Raw genomic sequence first — 7,216 nt, forward strand, 5'->3', positions numbered from 1 at the left:
TCGCATGACCATCTTGAGTGATTTTGAGAAATGGCCGCATTGGAATCGGTATCCGGAACATCCGGTGTGGTCATATTTGGAAATAATTTTGTCAAAGACACTTGAAATAAATTGCAAAGTAAATATCTAGCTGACTCCATGATGTTTGAGGTGTCGCATGACCATCTTGAGTGATTTTGAGAAATGGCCGCATTGGAATCGGTATCCGGAACATCCGGTGTGGTCATATTTGGAAATAATTTCGTCAAAGACACTTGAAATATATTGCAAAGTAAATATCTAGCTGATTCCATGATGTTTGAGGTGTCGCATGACCATCTTGAGTGATTTTGAGAAATGGCCGCATTGGAACCGGTATCCGGAACATCCGGTGTGGCCATACTGGATGCGGTTTCAGATTTCTGGCATAATAAAACATTGTGATTGCATTTCGCAGTAAATATCAACCATTATAATATTGTTTATGACAAAAAATGGACATGTTCCATAATCAGCAGAACCGGTATCCGGAACATCCGGTATCGGTTCTATATGACCGGAAGTTGATTGGAGTGACTCGAAAATGGCTAAAGAGCAAAAAAGGGTCATAATTTATCAGTTTTTTAATGTTTCCCAACGATTTTTCTCGATTATTGATTTTAGCGACAGCTTATTTTGCTTCCCCTGAAAGGGGGGAGGGGTCAGGAGGGATGGGCCCCAACCCATTTGATGGCGCAACTAATCCCCTTGATTTTGCAACTTGAAGCACTCAAATCGGTTGAAAACTGACCGAGTTACATCGATTTTACTAAACATAAAACGTCCCGGGTCTTTAAGGGTTAATCAGCTCAAATCAGGAATTTTTCTGGTACTTTTGTACCCGACCCTCTCCGATTTCAATGAAACTTTGTAAACATGTTATCCTGGGCCTGTATAAGCCATTTTTGTGTATATGGAGCCAATAGTACTCGAAAATAACATTTGAGAAGGGCGTAAGTTATTTAAAAAAAAATGTATTTTGCAATTTAAAAATTACTGTACCTCGAAGCCGTTGCATCGTATCAAAAAGTGGTCAAAGACAAACTTGTAGGAAATTGGACGGGCTTTCTGAAAAAATACACTGAAACAAAAATACACGCCACATTTATGAGATTTTTTGATTTTTAAGTCTAAAACTTAAATTTAGAGGTGATGTCACGATTTTTTTCGTTCAAAATTTTTGAAGAAATAGCCTAAAATGTTACCAAAAGACTGACGAAGAATGCAGGATATGTCTCTCCTAAAAAAATACAAAAATCATTTACTAAAACTGTTTTTTTGAAAAGTGGTCTAACCGTCAAAATTTTTAAAAACCAGTAGTGGGGATCGATTCTCCAGACAATTTTACATAAAAGTCTCCATATTGACCATTGTCCTATGTCCAAAACTTGGGAAGATAACGCGGTTTTAAAAATAAAAATGTTGAAAAAACGGGTTTTTTTTTTTGTGGTTTTTGGCCATTTCTATTTCAGACTTGGTTTTTCAGTCTCGTAAATATTTTTACCGGAAAGCTCGTCCAATTTTCCATAAGTTTGCCTTTGACAGCATTTTAATTGGATGTAAGGGCTTACAGATATAAGATCAATTGCATTGCTAATAACTGAAAATAGAATATTTTTTCCAGTGTGGTAGAAACCTAGACAGTAAATTTGCTTACGTAAATATAAAAACGATATAAATCAAAAAGCTGTCAAAGGCAAACTTTCCGGTAAAAATATTTACGAGACTGAAAAACCAAGTCTGTCATATAGAAATTGCCAAAAGTACTATTGGCTCCATATACACAAAAATGGCTGATATAGGCCCAGGATAACATGTCTACAAAGTTTCATTGAAATCGGAGAGGGTCGGGTACAAAAGTACCAGATAAATTCCTGTTTTGAGCTGGAATTGCTCCATAGCTTTTATTTATCGTAATTTTTCAATACTTTTTTTATTCCATTTCATCTTGATACACCGTCAAACTTCCGATAAAAAGAATTCTCTAAATTCAAGTTATTAGGTTGAAAAATAATCAGAAAACAAATTATTACTCTATGATTTTTTTAGGAAATTAAATTACAGAAAATGAATAAAACAAGTAAGGGACCATTCATAAACCACGTGGACACTTTTTGAGAATCTGTTACCCCCTTCGTGGACAATTGTCCATATAAAAACTTTTTGTATGGATCGTGGACAATCGCCATACCCCCCACGTGGTTTATGGATGGTCCCTAAATCGACAAACTTTTCTACCGCAGTCGACTCTCTGGTTGTCGATCTTCTCCTGTCAATAATTTTTTCAGTATCTTCAAATACCATACTTTGATTTTTTTTGTTTTATAATTTAATATCACACAGGGAGAGCCCACTGTAATTCTGTTTATTGACTACATATTTTCATGTATAAAATTTCCAGCACTGCCAGAACGCTATTTGTCCTGAATTACTGAATTTAACAGTAATATCACACTAATTCTTGAAATTCCAGAACTACTCAGTAGTTCCACAAATTATAAAGTATATCCCAATCATTGTAGTAGTTTTTTTTTTTTTTTTTTTTTTTTTTCATTCATAAATTATTTTTATTAGGTCATTTTAGGTTTAAGGCAGCGGAGGCATGAACGCCGGAACTGCTGGACTCTGCTTCTCCGCCTTCCTTGCCGGCGGTTTCGATTTCGACGCCTGCTGGCGCCTCCGGATGAAGTCCGCACGCTTGGGGCAGCTGCGGTCCGATGAGGCGAACTCTCCTTTTCTCTAGATGGCATGCACCTCCACAGCATCCAGGTTGTGCGATTCCTGGAGTTTCTTCTTGACGAATTCAGGTGAAGCCGGTGGAAGTCCCCTGATGACGACGCGGAGTTGTCGCTCGCTTCGTTTCTCGTGGGTATAGAACTCCACTTTGTTCGCAATCAAGTGGGCCTGCGCGGTTTCGAAACGCTCCTCGGAGATACACAGCAATTTGATCCCAAACGAAGTCAGCTTGCAACTTGGCTTGGTTGTGCACGACAACATTACACTCCTCAGCTTGCCGAAGCTCATATTCTTTACCACCAGATGAGGTGATTTCTTGGCCACTGGAACTGGTGGGACGCTTCCAATCCCGGCTGGGTTACCTTTGTTATTGTTGTTGTTGTTGTTCTCCACCAGTGGGCTGAACTTGTTGTTGTTGAGGAGCTGTTTCTCGTTGCCGTTTCCGACGTCGGCTCCGACGTCACTTGTCTTCTTCCGCTTCCGCATTCCGACTACGGGAAGAAACGCGTCGTCGGAGGAATCTTCCACCTCCATCCACAAGCACTTTTAGCGCAGCAACAACAGAGGAAAAACGCGTCAACCACGTTGAGCTGTCAAACGGGTTCTCCATTGTAGTAGTTACTGATAGTTATTTATAAAATAACAGTATTTGTCAAGAGTTTTAATTGATCAAATAATGAGCAATTTTTATTTAGTATTATATTGGGGTCATTCTCCGCCAGCTCACACAGCAGTTGCCCCGACACCTCTTCAATGTTGTACAAAAAAATTATAAATAAAAATTATATATAAACATAAGGGGTTTGCTTATAAATATCACGAGTTATCGCGGTTTTACGAAAAAAAAAGTTTTGAAAAAGTTGGTCGTCGTTGATCATGGCCGTTCATCGTCACCCGCGACAGACACGGATGACGAAACAAAGAGAAACGCAAAAAGTAATTTTTTCAAAACTTTTTTTTCGTAAAATCGCGATAACTCGTGATGTTTATAAGCAAACCCCTTATGTTTATATATCAATTTTTTTGTAATTGTCTGCTCTACAACTTTGTAGAACATTGTTATACTCTAAAAAATATCCCTGCAAAGTTAGAAAAACACGAAATTGTAATCTAATCTAATCTAATCTAACACAAACGCAGCCAGTCCGATGAAAGCATGCTGGAAAGTCTTGTGGTTAGATTACGCCCCAAGCAATTTTCTTGTCAATATTAATAATTGCAATACATCCGAGATCACCCGAAAATGTAATACAAAAATTAAAGCGGCCAGCCCTACTGCGTTGTGTTTACCGCAGAGAGGATTCTGCGAACGGATCACATTCCACAGAATCTACAGGGGAGGAAGGATGCGTGGACATACCGTACCAAACGCTCCGGATCTGCTAGGTGTGGTGTGTTAGTGTAAATTTGGCAGATAATTAAATTTGTATGGGGTAAGTGGAATTGGGCAAAATGGGATTATGGAATGGGAAAGTGAGGAAGGGGTAGGAGAGCTATTTGATTTATAGTATAATAATATAGGGGAATAAAATCATTTAGCATATAATGCTGGAAAGCTCTCACCAAGAATCAGCCAATCTTAAAATCTTCAAAGACACAGTCAGATTGTGTCCCAATCGGCAGCTCCATATATGTTCTTAGGAGCCGCCAATCTGGCCGCATCAAATCAGCCAAGATTTCCTCGTCATCTGCGCGATTTAGGCTCTGTCCCAGGTCACCGACGTCTACCCGGACATGCAGCAACGCAGAATCAGTCCTGGCTCTGCCAAATCCATAAAACCCGGATATCTCCACCATCTCCACCTTGTCCACTACCACTCACAAGTTCGTCTAAAACTAGCCGATCTTAGAAAAACACGAAATTGTAAAATGAAAAATTTTGTTCTAAATGAATAAATGACCCTTCTGAGTCAATGTAGATTCGAAAAGTACATTAAATTTCCCATTCAATGACATGTTCCAAAATTTTTTACATTCAAGTAACGGAAAATGGCAGAGTTTTAAAAACTTTTTTAGTGTTTTTTCGATGAAAAATACGTTTTTCCGGAAATCTGAGTACGCCATCAAATCGGGCGTCTAATTTTACATAAAAGTCTCTTTGACATAAAATTTCTATCTCATCACCGTTTCAGGCTGCAAATTATTCAAAAACACCTCTTTTACGCATCTTCAAAAATTGAAGGGGTCGTACCGCCCCTCCGTCACGAGATATCAAAAAACGGACCTCGAGAGGGCTCGGGGCAACTTTTTCCGATTTCGTGTGAGTTGGTAGAGAGTTACCCATTGTTTATACTTTTCCAAGTACGTTTTTACATATTTTATTGATTTTCATTTCTGAAATGCTTTTCCATGTAATTTGGCTCGCTAAATTTTTGGTCATATTGGTTTACATGATAAGTGTTTACATAGAAACCCAAAATATGACCAAAAATCAAAAATCACTGTGAATTGACAGCTGAGCAATTCTCTAAGATAACGGTTATTCGATATTTTTGTATTTTTTTAATCAGGCTGAAACTTTTTTGGTGCCTTTGGTATGCCCAAAGAAGCCATTTTGCATCATTAGTTGGTCCATATAATTTTTCATATAAATTTGGCTGCTGTCCATAAAAAAATTGGGTGATTTTTTATTTCACTTTTTGTCACTAAAACTTGATTTGCAAAAAAACACAATTTTTATTTTTTTTTATATTTTTGATATGTTTTAGGGGATATCAAATGCCAACTTTTCAGAAATGGTGTTTTTTTTTTCAAATCAAGTTTTAGTGACAAAAAGTGAAATTAGATTTTTAACCCATTTTTTTTTTGTATAGTGTATCATTTTTTCAGTGTAGTCCATACCTGCAACTTTGCCGAAGACAGCAGAGCGATCAAAAAATTCTTCAAAAGATACAGATTTTTAATTTTTATTCATTAAAATTAGTGGGTCTCGTGGCGCAGGGGTAGCGGCTTCGGCTGCCGATCCCGATGATGCTATGAGACGCGGGTTCGATTCCCGCCTTATCCACTGAGCTTCTATCGGATGGTGAAGTAAAACGTCGGTCCCGGTTTCTCCTGTCTCGTCAGAGGCGCTGGAGCAGAAATCCCACGTTAGAGGAAGGCCATGCCCCGGGGGGCGTAGTGCCAATAGTTTCGTTTCATTAAAATTATATGGACAAACTAATGATGTAAAATGGCCTAATTGGGCATACCGAAGGCACCAAAAAGTTTCAGTCGGATAAAAAAATACAAAAATTAATTTAAAAAAAATATCGATTTCGTAGAGAACTGCTGAACTGTCCATAAAAAGATAATTGAATGTTAGAAAATTTAAAATTTGGGACGGATTTTGAATACATTTGTTTTCTTCCGTACGGTGTAACATTGCTAGAATTTCAATGTATGTTTTAAAAACGCTTAAAACTTGTAATTTTTCGACTGTAAGGTAGCGGTCCATCCATTGGGTTTCGTTACTCGTAACTTTAACCGGAAGACTAAAGTTACGAGTAACGAAACCCAATGGATGGACCAGAATTAGAGATGGACAATTACCACAAGCTTTCATTGCTCGATCATGGAGATGGATCCTGTTTGCAACTGGACAAAAGCGCGCTGGGAGGTTTAACTGAAGGAGCGCTGAATTTTTCGATTGCGGAGGAAGTGGTCATTGCCGGAATTTAGCCGAGGAAGCACTTTGTTGCGCAAATCATAATGATGATTTCGGGTCATGCGGAGGGACTGGTTCTAGAAGAAACGCAAGCCACCATCAAGGAATTTGGTGAGATCAACCCATTTTAAATACATATCTGTACTGATGTCTTTGTGATGAGAAAGTCCACTTTGCTCTCCATCCGTTCTTATTCCTGATTTTATGTTCTTCTTTTGCTCTTTCTACTGTTTCTACTTTCATCTTTTTCTTTGATGTCCTTGTGAGGGGATCATCGATCCATCCGCATTGACATACTATCTTTTCATGTTTCTTCTTATCTTTCTTCATATTTTCACTGTCTTTTTCACACTTACTACCAGTCTTTGTGAGGGGATACTGAGCTCGATTTGCTCTCCATCTGCATTGACCTTTTCTCATCTATGATTTTCCTTTTTATAAGTAGTTAGAATGAAAGCCGGGGATCGGGGAGGGAGCATCAGGGCAGTGGACGGTATGCTGTAATGGCGGAGATTGGATGTAGATAGTGGAAGACCAGAACTACTTCGCAAGGGGAAAATAGCGTATTAATTGTACAATTCTTAAGGATTGTCTTATTACTACATCTATTGACCCCTGTCAGTCTCCAGCTGTCTGCCGCGCCCTTTTAGGCCCCCAACAGGGTGCGAGCCCTGTTTTTCAGCTTTGTCAGTCTTTTTTCGGAGTTATTGGAGGTTACTGTCGGAAGGAGATTCTCTTTCCCTGAGGACACCGTGAATGATTTTGCTTGTTCGCGTCCAACCACCCCCTTTTGGCCCTTCATACGGCAGTAATTTG

This window comes from Culex quinquefasciatus, chromosome 3 (genome assembly GCF_015732765.1).
Source record: "Culex quinquefasciatus strain JHB chromosome 3, VPISU_Cqui_1.0_pri_paternal, whole genome shotgun sequence".
NCBI lineage: Eukaryota > Metazoa > Arthropoda > Insecta > Diptera > Culicidae > Culex > Culex quinquefasciatus.